We start from the raw sequence: 15,895 nt of genomic DNA on the forward strand, positions 1-15,895 counted from the left end.
TTTTTATTCAAGGCGAAGACCATGAAGCAACAAGGATGGACGAAAAAACTACACGCCTGCTAGAAGTCATAGAACAAATTTTAGAGAACTAAGCCATGATCGATGGCCCAAGACGACACGGCATCAATTGCAAGTTGAAGACGCCGTTGAAGAGGCGAATCATCACCGATAGCAAGGTTAAGATCGTCGACAGAGACGAGAAGAGGCCAGAAGGAACGAAGATCATTGAGGGCAACCAAAAAATTTATTTTGTTCAGAACATTACCTTGGGGTACACCCTCATATTGCCTTAAAAGGGCAGAGAGTTGTGCCAAGCCTCACTAAAGGAACGAGGAGATGAAACTTTAGCAGATGAGGGGGAAGATTCCCACAAAGGCCAAAAGAATGAAGTTGAACAGAATATGATACCGCCAGGAAGGCAGCATCATATTCTGGCTCTTAAGAGCCTTAAGAGGCTCTTCCAGGTCAAAAAGGACGGCAACAATAGAGATCCTTGCAGCAAAATTAGTACGAATAGAGACCAAGTTCATCAGGACATCTGTTGTGCTGCAGCACATGCTAAAACCAAGCTGAGAAGGAGACGTGGTGATAGGGTTCCAAGAACTACATACGAACATTAACCATACGTTAAGACTTTAGAGACAACTTTTGAGGGCAATAGGGCGGAAACCTTGGAAAGGGTAGTCGAGGGATGACCTAGAGTGGTTTCCATAATGGGAGGACAACCGCATCGAGCCAGTCCTCAATGATTGACTACGACTCCTAGGTCTGATTAAACCGACTCTAAATACGTTTAGAGACGAAAATATCAGACGTTTCACAATCTCCCTCCCCGCACATCTCATAATGATTGGCATCAGAGTCCACCACCGTAGAACCACAGGGCTACGGCAGAGAAGCTCAGAGGAGATAGTTATAGGGAAGGCCGAGATGGCTACAGAAATCTAAAGGGAGAGATTCAAGAAGACTTAAGGAAAGCTCTATGAAGACGATAACCAGAGCCAACATGAAAAGTGGGAACCCAATTTCGTCACGATGTGCAACCGGCCCCCCCCCCCCCTAACACAAAGTATCACAGGTGAAGGACTGGTGAAACATCGGGAACCAAGTTGCCCAATATCTTTTAGACACTGCTTCCAGACCTGCAGCAGGAGGAGTTTCAGACGTAATGGTGGAGACAAGACAGTAAACATGTTTAGCTGTACTGATGGTCCTTCGGGCCACCATACTCTTTCCGAAACAAAAGAAAAGACTCAACCGTCTGCAGTCTCGCCCAGGCTGCATGCTTACAGCCCGAGCAGAGTCTACCAGGGAATGCACTTCCGCCTTCCCCGAGAAGGAGAGCGAGGAATAGAGTGCGGGCCATGTCGAAAACTCATGAAAAAAGGAGGGCCAAGAGGGAGAGGCAGAATGGAGACGTTGGAGGTAGTAACATGGAGGGTAAAGAAACGGCTGTCAGCTTCAGCTAACTGGCACCTAGGGAAGGTGTGGTGAGGGTGAAAAGGAAAAGTGTAACAAGAATAGGAAGATGGTCACTGCCATGGAGATAATCAAGAACCTGCCACACGAAATCAAAGTAGAGATGAACAAAGAGAAAGATCAAGACAGGAAAGGGGTGCGAGTCCGAGAACCCAAATAAGTGGGCTCGCCAGAATTCATGAGATGGAAGAAGAGAGGAACGGTTCAAAAAGGCGACCCCATGTGTCAAAACATCACCCCAAAGGGTATGTTGACAATTTAAATCCTCCAGCAGGAGCACAGGCAAGGAATCAGGATTTTTTTTTCTAAGAACCGGAAGAGCAACCTGGACATTTGGGAGGTGGGGGGGGGGGGGGGAAGGGTTGAGAAACTAATAGCCATGGAAGCTACCAGGACGAGCACCCAAGCACTGGCTCCTGAGACAGAGGCGAAAACTGAAATTAGAAGTTGGTAGGTAAGGAAATTTGCGTAGTATCCACGAAAGTTACACTGAAGAATAGACAATAAAAAAAGATAGCAAAGAAAAGGGTGGAAAAGGAACACATTAAAGAAGCTCAGGGTCAGCAAAGTCAGGCGGAATGGATAAAATGAGTAAAGATGGAGGGAAGGGAGCAGGGTCCAGAAGAGGAGGAGGCAGAGGAGACAACCAAGAGGGGCAGTCAAGGAGAGCAAGAGGGGCAGAAAGAGGGGAGCGCACCTCAGCAACCAAGAGGGGAGTGGGGGCCAAAGAAACTTTAATAGCAGGAAGAGGGGGCTCAACATGAGAGTGAACAATATCTCTGGGAATGTAATGGACATCAGCCCACACACAAGCAGCGTGGAGAACCAAGAGATGGAGGACCAGAGGGAGAGGAGAAAGAAAGGAGAAGAGACATGACAGACCGAGTAGAAATAAGGGGAACCCCTGACAGAGAGGGGAACCATTCCGGACCAAACAAAGGAACTGGGGAGGTGGGCGTGCCTGGGTATAAGGCCTGAAATGGTTGCGAGACTGAGGAAGGACGAGGAGAGGGGGGGGGGGGGGGGGGGAGTGCAACACGTGAGCATAAGAGACGTACAGGGAGAGGGTAGAGTTGAACCTCTTCTCAGAAAAAGAAACTTTCCCCAGTGCTTAAGGTTGAAGACTGCTGCCTCAAGTTTGTAATCTATACACTAGTATCTGGCAGCCAAGAGGACAGCACTTCGGATTCTTAGTCCTGAGGTTCGATCCGAAGTGGAGGCAGAGAAATGGGCAAAAAGTCTTTCACACTGATCCTCCCGTTACCTAGCAGGGTATAGGTACCTGGGAGTGAGCTGCTGTGGGCCACTTCCTGGGGGGGGGGGGCGGGAAGGCTCCCTGCCTCACTGCAATTGAGGCAAGGAGCCCGGGGAGAATTCTACTCCAACTTACACCCTTGTCTTGTGTGGAGGCAACATTGGAGCATGCGAGGGCACCATGCCAAAACTTTCAGTACTTTTTATAAGAGCCAAGGAGATGGAACGTACTCCTGAATGGAGCATCTGGCACCAGCAAGAATGACCGGTCATTCAGAATGAAGGGTCCCAACATCAAAAGAAATCTTCACCCCCCGAAGGGGCTGACGGCAACGACCACGAGGGGGGGGGGGTCTAGTAAACATGTCTACCTGAAAGACAGAATGGCCTTTGATTCTTCATATCCTCGTGGCAATCTTTTAGATTGCCAACACCCGCTGGTTACAACATGATACAGGAAAACAGTGCCATGACTAGTATTTAACAGCGTTCTTTGCGAGGCAAAAAGGGGTCTCGCTAATGCAGGATAAGGCAGCTACGCAAGTAGCTGCATCTTTAGAAGGATCAGGAACGACTCTCGCCGAGACTAGTGAGGTTGAAAGTAACAGGCTTCTACCGAATCTGCAAGGTGCTTTAGGAAAAAAAAAAAAAAAAAAAAAAAAAAAAAAAAAAAAAAGAAGTCTCTAGTAGAATCCAAAGGATGGAGCTCAAAGTACTTAGTCCGCGTAGCAGGACCAATCCAGGAATGGTACAAATTAGAATGGGAAGGGAGCATAGAAGAGCGGCCGTGAAGGTGACAACGGCGAGAACTTCGAGAAGGGTAAGGTGCAGTAGTGACAAAGATGGAGCCGTGCAAGGGGACGAGGCGGTCACCACAGAGGGTTTGGGGACTACCCTCCTCGACATAGGGGGAAGGGAAGCAGGCCATAGTAGTCTGCTATGGGCCCAGAACAGGTCCTGTAGTAGGAGATACAGAGCAAAGTCTTCCAGGACAGTTTGACTCGGGGGGGGGGGGGGGGGCCTGGTCGCCCACCCTACGAGCGAGTAAGAAGTCTTGTCAGTCATGCATCAATCAATCTAAATGTTTGGGACCTGGAACCAAGGGACACCACCTACCAGGGTAGCCAGGTAGGCCGAGCACGCGCCATTGCAGGAAGCGTGCGTCGTCTCCAGCAGTGCTCCCCCTTTTCAACAGAGGAGTCTTACTACATCGTCTAGTCTCCCATTCCCCATAGTCTCAATGGGATTCCAAGACCCCATTCACCCTATTGCCCCAGCCTGGACACTTTACCAGCCACTCAGGGGGGGGGGACCCCCCCTCACGGGTGCCCACCCCCTCTAGCAGGTGGTCCGATGGCTCACGAGGCCCCTACGTGGTTCTCTTCTGAACGTACACCACCCAAAAAGGGTCAAAGGCAACCTTCACTGGTCCCAGGGACGTGTACGCGAGCTTCCTCACGGCAAGGGGACACCACGGAGGGAGCTTTATGTAGCAATTATCCATCGATTGCTGCAATTACTCTGTTTACATGAACATAGTTAAAACTAATTCCTACAAAAAGTTTCCATTGACTAGTTAAACACTATTGCCAGAGCAATAATCAATGTTATACACCTGGTCTCTGGCCTGGGAAAATACTAAAGCACGTTTAAGGCAGTGAACTCTTGTCTCCAACGAGTTTGTGATCCCACTGGTACGACCACAAGAAAATGCAAAGTATCCAAATTATCGACCCCCCCCCCTTTAGTCTTGTTTTGTAGGTCGTGTGTAATGTTTAGCCTTAACTACAAAAGAAGAGGCTTTGTTCTCTATTTAGATACCCGGTTGGTTAGAAAAGTTAATGTCCATGAGGATCAGTGCCTGGTTGATACCTGGTTGATACCTGGTTGATGGGGTTCTGAGAGTTCTTCTACTCCAAGCCCGGCCCGAGGCCAGGCTTGACTTTTGAGAGTTTGGTCCACCAGGCTGTTGCTTGGAGCGGCCCGCAGGCCCACATACCCACCACAGCCCGGTTGGTCCGGCACTCCTTGGAGGAATAAATCTAGTTTCCTCTTGAAAATGTCATCGGTTGTTCCGGCAATATTTCTTATGCTTGCTGGGAGGACGTTGAACAACGGCGGACCTCTGATGTTTATACAGTGTTCTGATTGTGCTTATGGCACCTCTGCTCTTCACTGGTTCTATCCTACATTTTCTTCCATATCGTTTACTCCAGTACGTTGTTATTTTACTGTGTAGATTTGGTACTTGGCCCTCCAGTATCTTCCAGGTGTATATTATTTGATATCTCTCGTCTTCTTTCTAGCGAGTACATTTGGAGGGCTTTGAGACGATCCCAATAATTTAGGTGCTTTATTGCATCTATGCGTGCCGTATATGTTCTCTGTATTCCCTCTATTTCAGCAATCTCTCCTGCTCTGAAGGGGGAAGCGAGTACCGAGCAGTACTCAAGACGGGACAACACAAGTGCCTTGAAGAGTACAACCATTGTGATGGGATCCCTGGATTTGAAAGTTCTCGTAATCCATCCTATCATTTTTCTGGCTGTCGCAATATTTGCTTGGTTATGCTCCTTAAACGTTAGGTCGTCAGACATTATTATTCCCAAATCCTTTACATGCTGTTTTCCTACTATGGGTACATTTGATTGCGTTTTGTACTCTGTATTATGTTTAAGGTCCTCATTCTTACCGTACCCGAGTACCTGGAATTTATCACTGTTAAACATCATGTTATTTTCATGTTATATTGCCCTAGAAGTTCAATACACGCACGTGCTGTTTTTATCAACTTTCTGTAGAGGGCAGAGGGGCCGTACTTTCACAAGGTTTAGGAAGCTTAAACCGATCTTGCGAGACCCATTCCATGCATACCACTTTCGAAGAAGAAAGTTGGTCCACTAGCGATTCATCCTCGCTGGCAATTTAGAGTTTACATTATTGGGCCAGGAACATTTGCAGCTTTACGCATCATTTTGATCTAGGTGAAATGACTTTCCTTTCACCCTAAAGTCCATTCCATGGATAAGTTTTCGGCAAGGTCTTTGTGCTAACCTCCAAGACTAAAAGTACTAATGTTTGGAGGTGCCGGGCAATATAAAGTCATGGTTCAGTACATGTACTACAGTAGTTATATCCTAATTCCTTCCCCCCTACCACTACGTCCAACACTGTTGGACGTGGGAGTTATGTAGCATTTGTTGAACGGAAAGTCACCCGAGTTTCTTATGGAAGCAAATGCATGGAGTCTTTACTTAACATTCTGGTCAACTTCATTAGGAACAGCATGTTCCGTGTCCACCATATTCAGTAGTTCAAATTTATTTAAAAAAAAAAAAAAAAAAAAAAAACTTAATTTGTAGATTAACCTACACGTGGTTATCTACCAGATGTCAATGTTAAGGTTTTATGGCAGTAGCATTCACCCTGGCGAGTAATTTTACCGCTAAAATTGGTAGTTTTGCATTATGCTTAAAAAAAAATTACTTTAATTGCTGCCAGGCTCTACCTTCCAGTTTAGAGTAATTGCAGTGAACTAACTGCCTCCCCCAAATGAATCGCGGGTTTACACTGAACAAGGGGACCGATTTAAGATATACCTATTTAGGAGTATTGTGGTAGCTTTGAATACTCCCTCACTATACTAAAACACGAGGCAAGATTTAAGACACGTTTGTAGTAATAAACGTTCAAGAGGTTTAGTAAAGTACATGCGGGGAAAAGAGGTTGTGCCATTCTGAAGGATGTGGGATATTATCCGACCAGGAAGATAATTGCCAGTTAAGGTTTCAATTAAAACTGGCATTAATTTTGTCACTTCAGGAAAGTCAGCGATGATCCGTCATGCATCAGAAAACACCAGTAGGTAAAGGGGTGTTTACTAGTTATGTTAGTGCACCATTATGAAGACTGCACTTCGTCAAGCACCACGGTCCTCAAGAAGCTCAAGTACTTTATTCACAAAGGCGAAATTTTATATGCAATATTTATAACGGCAATAATTGCCATTTAAATACAGTATCCACTGACGATGGAAGGGTGGCCATTTTTTCCATGCGACAGCCAAGATGATTGAAGAAGAGTTTTAGACAAGTTACTTAGTGTAAACCTAATCATACCAATCCAGATTTAGTAAAGTAACAAAACCAAGAGGAATCATTTGTTAGACCTGAAGGTGCAGAGGGCATGTTGAATTAAGACAACTTTTCCTTCCAACACCCATTACACAAGCTCCCTGCAAGTTTGTCAGTATAGGGTCTTTAGAGGTTTAACGGCTCAGGCCAATTATAGGCTTGAGGTTTAGGGAATTTCAGTCAAGTTAATAATTACAATCAAGTCATGGCTAATTTTAATTCTTGTACAATAGTTATGATGGTTTCAAAATTAAATAAAGAATTTTAGCAGTTTTCTACCCAAACCAGTTTACCCTCACCACAAGGTAATATAGAAATCAAGAGACGCTTTTAATGTCATTTAAGAATAATCACTTTAGTAATAATTCTTAAAAATTCCATTTTAGTCGTGGAAGACAATTTAAAACGCAAATTTAAGAATTCACATTAGGAGTAATTTATTTGTTTATGAATCTAAAAGGCACGATTATACTCCATCTAGTTACATATAGTCATAGAAGATTACTAGATATAAATATGGAATGTAACATTATTGAAGTGGTTAATAACTTGCGCTATTTAGTTGACAACTGTTTGACTGACGACACTACTAGTTTGGCTGTGAAGTAAGGGAGGAGAGGGGAGGGGAGGGGAGGGGGGGAAGTTACAAGTTATTTCATACGTTCAACAATTTAACGTCTATAATAATACCTATTAGACAACTTAAAAAAAATACACCCAACAAACTACCTATAGCAAACATTTCAACAAAACTTAACATAACACAAACCTTCGCTATGATAAGATGTCTTGCCGTGGAGAGGAGGTAACTGACACACCACGGCTCCAGCTCCCACTTTTATACTCACCACACTGCTTCTCATTGGTTAATAGCCTGACGCAACAGATCCATCTTGGCTTGTAATTGGCTGGCCAGAGGTGGCCAGTGGCCGCTGCCAGAGGTGGCCAGTGGCCGCTGCCAGAGGTGGCCAGTGGCCGCTGCCAGAGGTGGCCAGTGGCCGCTGCCAGAGGTGGCCAGTGGCCGCTGCCAGAGGTGGCCAGTGGCCGCTGCCAGAGGTGGCCAGTGGCCGCTGCCAGAGGTGGCCAGTGGCCGCTGCCAGAGGTGGCCAGTGGCCGCTGCCAGAGGTGGCCAGTGGCCGCTGCCAGAAGTGGCCAGTGGCCGCTGCCAGAAGTGGCCAGTGGCCGCTGCCAGAAGTGGCCATTGACAATATCAACAATGCAGGCAAGGGCCACTTAACCCCATAACTAACGGAACATTACTTGATCTCCTTCACTGCTATGTAGATTTTGTTTATGTATTGTTTAAATATTTATTATTTATAATCATTTACCTTATTGTTAATTACAACATAGAGATGGAGAAGAGAGGGATGAGAGGAAGACTTGCGTTCTCATGACAGATACTCACAGAATATTTAGCACTAATGTAATAACTTTTACTTGTACTAAGATGCTTATAAAAGGTTCCCATACTAAGGAGAAATAATAAGTTTACAGTTGTAAAGTTCCTCTAGTAGTGTGAACTATATTAAAGATGAATTGTCAGTTCAAATATCTATATAAATAAAAATGTATATGTTCGTTTCTTAAAAACCTCTAATCCCTGAAAGTTCTTCACCGATTGCTTTGAAATTTTCACACAACGTTCCAGTTGCATCCGAGCGGGTTTTTATATACATACTATATAGATGTCACGTCTGTGAGGAAAACATATGTTTTTTTTTTAAACTATGCTTTTTCAAGTGAGAGAAATCTTCGCAACCACTTTACCGATTGCTTTGAAATTTTGACACAACGTTGCATTCCAATAGGCGCGTAGTTTTAAATACCTACTCTATACATGCCTCACCTATGACAGGAAAAAAAACATGTTTTTTTTTAAACAGTGCCATCTGTTGGATGTAACAGCCACACATGCTGTATTCTCCAAAAGTTCTTCATCGATTGCTTTTAAATTCTGACACAACGTTCCATTCGAATATGCACATGTTTTTATATGCCTACTATATAGGTAGTATGACAGACACCTGTGACAGAAAAAAACATGTTTTTTTTTCAAAAACAGCGCCATCTGTTGCACGTAATAGCAACACACAAACACGCGCACACACACACACACACACACACACACACACACACACACACACACACACACACACACACACACACACACACACACACACACACACACACACACTTTACTTGTGTAAAGAATCATTCAGAACTTTGTATACCACATATGTCAGGCCAATCCTGGAGTATGCAGCCCCAGCATGGAGTCCATATCTAGTCAAGGATAAGACTAAACTGGAAAAGGTTCAAAGGTTTGCCACCAGACTAGTACCCGAGCTGAGAGGTATGAACTACGAGGAGAGACTACGGGAATTAAACCTCACTTCGCTGGAACACAGAAGAGTTAGGGGGGACATGATCACCACATTCAAGATTCTGAAGGGAATTGATAGGGTAGATAAAGACAGTCTATTTAACACAAGGGGAACACGCACAAGGGGACACAGGTGGAAACTGAGTGCCCAAATGAGCCACAGAGATATTAGAAAGAACTTTTTTAGTGTCAGAGTGGTTGACAAATGGAATGCATTAGGGGGTGATGTGGTGGAGGCTGACTCCATACACAGTTTCAAGTGTAGATATGACAGAGCCCGATAGGTTCAGGAATCTGTACACCTGTTGATTGACGGATGAGAGGCGGGACCAAAGAGCCAGAGCTCAACCCCCGCAAACACAACTAGGTGAGTACACACACACACACACACACACACACACACACACAGGATTGTAGTACAGGATGATAGTGAGTGGTGTCCCAGAGAACATAAAGGTATAGTGCTTTTGAATAATTGGTGAGATAACAGGAATGTGCCAAGAGAAGTGAAAAATTGGTTGAGAAAAAGTTGACCTAGTGTTTCCAGTGCAGAGAACAACATTCAAGATGGCCGCCGGTAAGAGGAAATACAAAACAGACCTTGACTTTGCTGGATTCAGTGAAGAAAGCATTGATATAACTAGTCTATACAATAAGTTGGTAAAATTAAATACTATAGTGACCTCTCATGTAGAAATAATTAGTAAATTGAAAGAAAGTAATGACCATTTAAATAGCAAAGTTGTATGTCTTGAGGGTTTAGTGAAAGACTTCTGCAAGGATAAGAATCAATTGGAAACAAATTGCAAAGCCATGGAAGAAGAAAATAAACTTAAAAATAGCTTTGGAAGAAGTTAAAGTAAGTTTAAACATAAATGACTACAATAGGTTAGGTAAGGAAATTCAACAGGAGAAACAGCTTTTGTCAGCACAAATGGAGGAAGTTACATAGGGAATAGAACTGTGCAAGAAAGATATGCATCTCACCTATGCACACGTGGCCAAGGAGAAGGAACAAATTGAAGAAGCAGTAAAGGAAGTCAAACACTGCAGCAACCAAGATAAAAAAAACATTAGGCTGGAAGTGAGAAAAGAATTGGCATCTAACCCGAAGTTGGTGCAATGCACAGTTGATCGGAGTAAGTCCCTGATAATTTTTGGCTGCAAAGAAAAGGAAATAACATCTAGGTCAGAAAGAGCTGTAGAAGAAGCGAAAGTAGTAGATAAAATTGTTAGCTTCGTGGAAGGTCTTACAACCATAGAGAATGTTTGCGACTACAGGAGAATAGGCAGATATGTAAAAGGGAAAGATCGACCTTTGAGGATCACCCTAAATGGTGCCAAACAGATGGAAGAAGTACTAAGGAATGCTAGAAAATTACAACGTGATGAGGATGGGAAAGTGTGGTCGTTAAGACGAGATCTTTCAAAAGAAGATAGAGAGAAGCTGAAACTGGACCTCGCTGAAGCAAAACGTATAAATGAGAACAGGGATGAAGAAGATATCAATTCTTTTTTTTTCTACAAAGTGATAGGGGTAGGCAGACTAGTAAAGTGGTACATAAAGGCAAACCAACAAAATCATTAGAGAGAGGGGGAGTGAAAAATAAGAAGAGGGGGAACAAGTTCCTGAAGATTGCATAAACCAACATAGATGGAGAAGATCGAAGATACTGGAGTTAAGTGATGTAATACAGCTGCAGACACCAGCCATAGTTGCACTCACGGAGACAAAACTTGAAGATGTTATTTTAAATGAGGTCATATTCCCAAGGGGCTACTCAATTTGGAAACAGGACAGAAAAATTAGGAAAGGCGGTGGCGATGCTGTGCTGGTGAAAGAACACCTAAAGGTGAACGAAATAATGACTGCCAATCCACAAGGAGTTGACATAATATCACTAGAGATCTGCCATGAGGATGATAAACTAATGATCATGAATGCGTATAGTCCACCGCCAAGCAGCACATGGTCAAAGGAGGAGCTAGATAGTAAACGAGAAGGTCTTATAACAATAATGAGAGAGATCATAGCGAGAGCGGATAACGATAGTTCACGACTGTTGATAGTCGGTGACTTCAACTGTAAGTCCATAGACTGGGAAGCATATGAAGCTAAAACAGAAGATTTTTGGACCTGTAAATTTGTAGACCTCATCCTGGAAACATTCTTGTATCAACATGTTAAACAAGCTACGAGGATGAGGGAAGGGGACGTTCCCTCCATGCTAGATTTGATATTTACCCAGAAGGAATAAATATTTGACATTCAGTACCTTTCTCCCTTGGGTAAAAGTGACCATGTCTTTTTGGGAATAAAGTATGCAATGCGTTATAATCTGGAAGAAAATATTTAGGTTGATGCAATTGAAAAACCTGACTTGAAGAGAGGAAATTATGGCAACCTTAGAAATTTTTTTAGTGAGTATAATTGGACAGACTTGTTGCTAGGCAAGGAAGTGAATGAGATGTATGTCAAGTTTTGTGAAATATATGATATAGGCACAAAATTTTTTATACCAAAACAGAGATGCAGAACTTGGAAACAGGATTGGTTCAACAGAAATTGCGAGAGGGCCAGAGACCAAAAGACATCAAAATGGAATCAATAAAGGAAGAGGCCAAACCCCAAAACATACCAGCGATACAAAGATGCGAGAAACAACTACATGGCAGTGAGGAGAGAGGCAGAAAGAAATTTTGAAAAAGGGATTGCAGACAAATGTAAAACAGAACCAGGTATATTCTATAAATTCATAAACAATAAATTGCAGGTAAAAGATAATATTCAGAGGTTGAAAATGGGAAATAGATTCACGGAAAATGAAAAGGAAATGTGTGAAACATTAAACGAAAAGTTCCAAAGTGTGTTTGTACAAAATTAAATCTTCAGGGAACCAGATACAATAAGAATTCCAGAGAACAACATAGAGCACATAGAGGTGTCTAGAGACGAAGTGGAAAAAATGCTCAAGGAGCTAAATAAGAACAAAGCAGTTGGTGCAGATGGAGTTTCACCATGGGTTCTGAGAGAATGTGCACCTGAGCTCAGCATTCCACTTCAACTGATTTTTTAGGCATCCCTGTTTAAAGGAGTTGTAGCTGAAGTGTGGAAAAAGGCTAACATAGTTCCAGTCTACAAAAGTGGAAGCAGGGAAGACCCCCTTAATTATAGACCGGTATCATTGACAAGTGTAATAGTCAAAATATTGGAAAAAATAATTAAAACTAAATGGGTAGAACACCTGGAGAGAAATGATATAATATCAGACAGACAGTATGGTTTTCGATCTGGAAGATCCTGTGTATCGAATTTACTCAGTTTCTATGATCGAGCAACAGAGATATTACAGGAAAGAGATGGTTGGGTTGACTGCATCTATCTGGACCTAAAAAAGGCTTTCGACAGAGTTCCACATAAGAGTTTGTTCTGGAAACTGGAAAATATTGGAGGGGTGACTGGTAAGCTTCAAACATGGATGAAAAATTTTCTGACTGATAGAAAAATGAGGGTAGTGATCAGAGGCAATGTATCGGACTGGAGAAATGTCACAAGTGGAGTACCACAGGGTTCAGTTCTTGCACCAATGATGTTTATTGTCTTCATAAATGATCTACCAGTTGGTATACAGAATTATATGAACATGTTTGCTGATGATGCTTAGATAATAGGAAGGATAAGAAACTTAGATGATTGTCATGCCCTTCAAGATGACCTGAACAAAATAAGTATATGGAGCACCACTTGGCAAATGGAATTTAATGTTAATAAATGCCATGTTATGGAATGTGGAATAGGAGAACATAGACCTCACGCAACCTATATATTATGTGAGAAATCTTTAAATAATTCTGATAAAGAAAGACATCTAGGTGTGGTGCTAGATAGAAAACTATCACCTGAGGACCACAAAGAATATTGTGCGAGGAGCCTATGCCACACTTTCTAACTCCAGAATTGCTTCTAAATACATGGATGGCGATATACTAAAGAAATTGTTCACGACTTTTGTTAGGCTAAACCTAGAATATGCATCGGTTGTGTGGTGCCCATATCTTAAGAAGCTCATCAACTAACTGGAAAAGGTGCAAAGACATGCTACTAAGTGGCTCCCAGAACTGAAGGGCAAGAGCTACGAGGAGAGGTTAGAGGCATTAAATATGCCAAAACTAGAAGACAGAAGAAAAAGAGGTGATATGATCACTACATACAAAATAGTAACAGGAATTGATAAAATCGATAGGGAAGATTTCCTGAGACCTGGAACTTTAAGAACAAGAGGTCATAGATTTAAACTAGCTAAACACAGATGCCGAAGATATATAAGAAAATTCAATTTCGCAAACAGAGTGGTAGACGGTTGGAACAAGTTAGGTGAGAAGGTGGTGGAGGCCAAGACCGTCAGTAGTTTCAAAGCGTTATATGACAAAGAGTGCTGAGAAGACGGGACACCACGAGCGTAGCTCTCATCCTGTAACTACACTTAGGTAGTTACACACACACACACACACACACACACACGTGTAGGGACGGCCAGGTAAGGCAGAAATGTAGGACGGCAGTCCGCGAATTACTTAAATATTCTCGGGATATTTACGTACCAGTGAGCCCAAAACATAGTTTTTGGGCATATGAAGGGTACAGCAATTGTTGGAAATTTCCAACACTAATACAATACAGTTGTATTATTATTAATTATTACTAAAATCTATTAATTACTGTAGTAACTAAAATTAACCAACAGTAGGGTTCACATGAACTAATAATTGTATCTGTACAATAATGCTAGAATTCTTACATAACCAGACACCAGTATTGCGTCAGATTCTACCAAAATAAACACATTTATATCCAGTGTGTTAGAGAATTGAGTTTGATTCTCTAAAAACAACAGTATTCTGTGTGATAATTATTCACCGATAACATGACTCCCAAATAATGCCAAATCGGGAGTTTCTAGTTACAACTGTTATCTGGTAATAACTTTAACGTCACGCGTGAATGCCATGGAGAGAACTAAATTCATCTCCATTTCTCGTTTACCATCGTAAAACGAGAAAGTAATAATATTTAACTCCCCAGAATAATAACCCAGTCTTTATCAAAGCATTTTAGCCTCAACTGCGAGAAATAATATTATTCGTGGTGAATAATTTGTATGGCGAATGCGGGACGCGGGCAGGGAGAGACGCCATTAATCAGAGAACGTGTGGAGGCGTCGGTGAGAGGCCTGAGTGCGGCGTGAAGACTTGTTGTGGAATTGAGCAACTCGTTTGGTCAGTGTCTAGGATACATTGTGGTGAATCGTCAGCAAGATTTAACCTGACATTCAGCCTGGAACTTGTCAATTTGTTCTGCGTAATCCATCGTGACCGGCCAGAGAAGCACGTCGACATCTAGGCCAAGCTAGCCACCACGTGTTCGCCATTGTGACGCGAGTTTCGGCAAGCTTCAACTTATACAGTGCCCTATTAGCTAAGTACACATATAACTCCCTTTTGATGCATCATTAGAGATTGTATATAGCAGGGTAGCTTGTCGTCACGCCGAGCAACATAAATAAAACACATGTTAGTATATTTTATTACTCTCCATTCCCAATTTCTTGAATATAGATATTTAGTAGCCTAATATGTTGCTACGTAATATATCTTAATTTACAGCTTGCGTGTGAGGAATTCCACGAGCTGTTACTTTACCCGTGTTATTCATCTCCCAGTGTTCTACAAAGAATTCCGGACATTCCGAGGATGATTCGTGACTGATGTCTTCGAAAACGTCTTCAAGCTAAGACTTTTTCGTATTTCTTTATTATTCAAATTATCTGTACTTGATTATCATTATGGAGTACTGTGCACTGGAAGTGACACGTGTTTATTATAATTATTAATTTCTGATATTTATGATCTATATTCTTATTGGTGACAAATTTACTATTGATTCTCTAATTGGTCATAAGATTAGGTTATTACACAATGAACTGGTGTACGAACCACACTAGTTCCTAGACATATATGAAGTTCTAGCAATAACCCCCCCAATGTAGGTGTTTGAGGCTTTGATTCAATTAAATTATTTATACAGCCCATTAATTATTCAAGTGATTATAATTTCTAGTATTTATCCATAGTTACTGGTTCCTCTAGGAATTTCCAATGATCACATTTAATTAGTTTCCCTCTTTACTATAAAAGCGGGTGGTCCTTCGTAATTGATTTCATTACTTTGAAAATTAAATAAATAGAGTCAAGCCCCAAATGTCCCACAGCAATGCAGTGATAACGCAACATAGTGAATTCTTATAACATTGGATAAGAAAAAAAATTGAAAAAGAACGAGTTTGTGGCAAGACCGTGGCGGGCTGAGCGGGAAGAGAAGGGAAGTATTTGGACCACCACGTGGGAGGACCTCTGGTGGGGACGTTAACAATTAAGGTGGAGACCACTTCATAAATCACCTAATTGTGCGGTGGGATGCTTACTCGGAGGTGAGTGCCTCTCAAAGTCAGTCATATAAGGTGTACAGTGTTTTTTATTCAATAATTAGCTTTGACCTTTAGTTAATAAAATACGAAAAAGTAGCTCGAGAGCCTCAGCTTGGTACTAGTTTCTCACACCTGTATTTTACATTACACCGCCACTG

General features: G+C 42.4%; 2 protein-coding genes across 3 annotated transcripts in view; both read right to left on the bottom strand.

Annotated features, from left to right (window-relative positions):
• Positions 1 to 7,775, bottom strand: part of LOC123772032 (BUB3-interacting and GLEBS motif-containing protein ZNF207-like) — a 310,957-nt gene extending 303,182 nt beyond the window's left edge. For both annotated transcript variants that reach the window (XM_069337904.1, XM_069337903.1), the window contains exon 1: positions 7,636 to 7,775. The gene's annotated coding sequence lies outside the window, so the exon portion shown is untranslated. The remainder of the gene's footprint in view (positions 1 to 7,635) is intronic.
• The window catches only part of LOC123748449 (uncharacterized), a 579,862-nt gene that overhangs the window by 4,781 nt on the left and 559,186 nt on the right, over positions 1 to 15,895 (bottom strand). The window lies entirely within an intron of this gene.

This window comes from Procambarus clarkii, chromosome 38 (assembly GCF_040958095.1).
Source record: "Procambarus clarkii isolate CNS0578487 chromosome 38, FALCON_Pclarkii_2.0, whole genome shotgun sequence".
Taxonomy (NCBI): domain Eukaryota; kingdom Metazoa; phylum Arthropoda; class Malacostraca; order Decapoda; family Cambaridae; genus Procambarus; species Procambarus clarkii.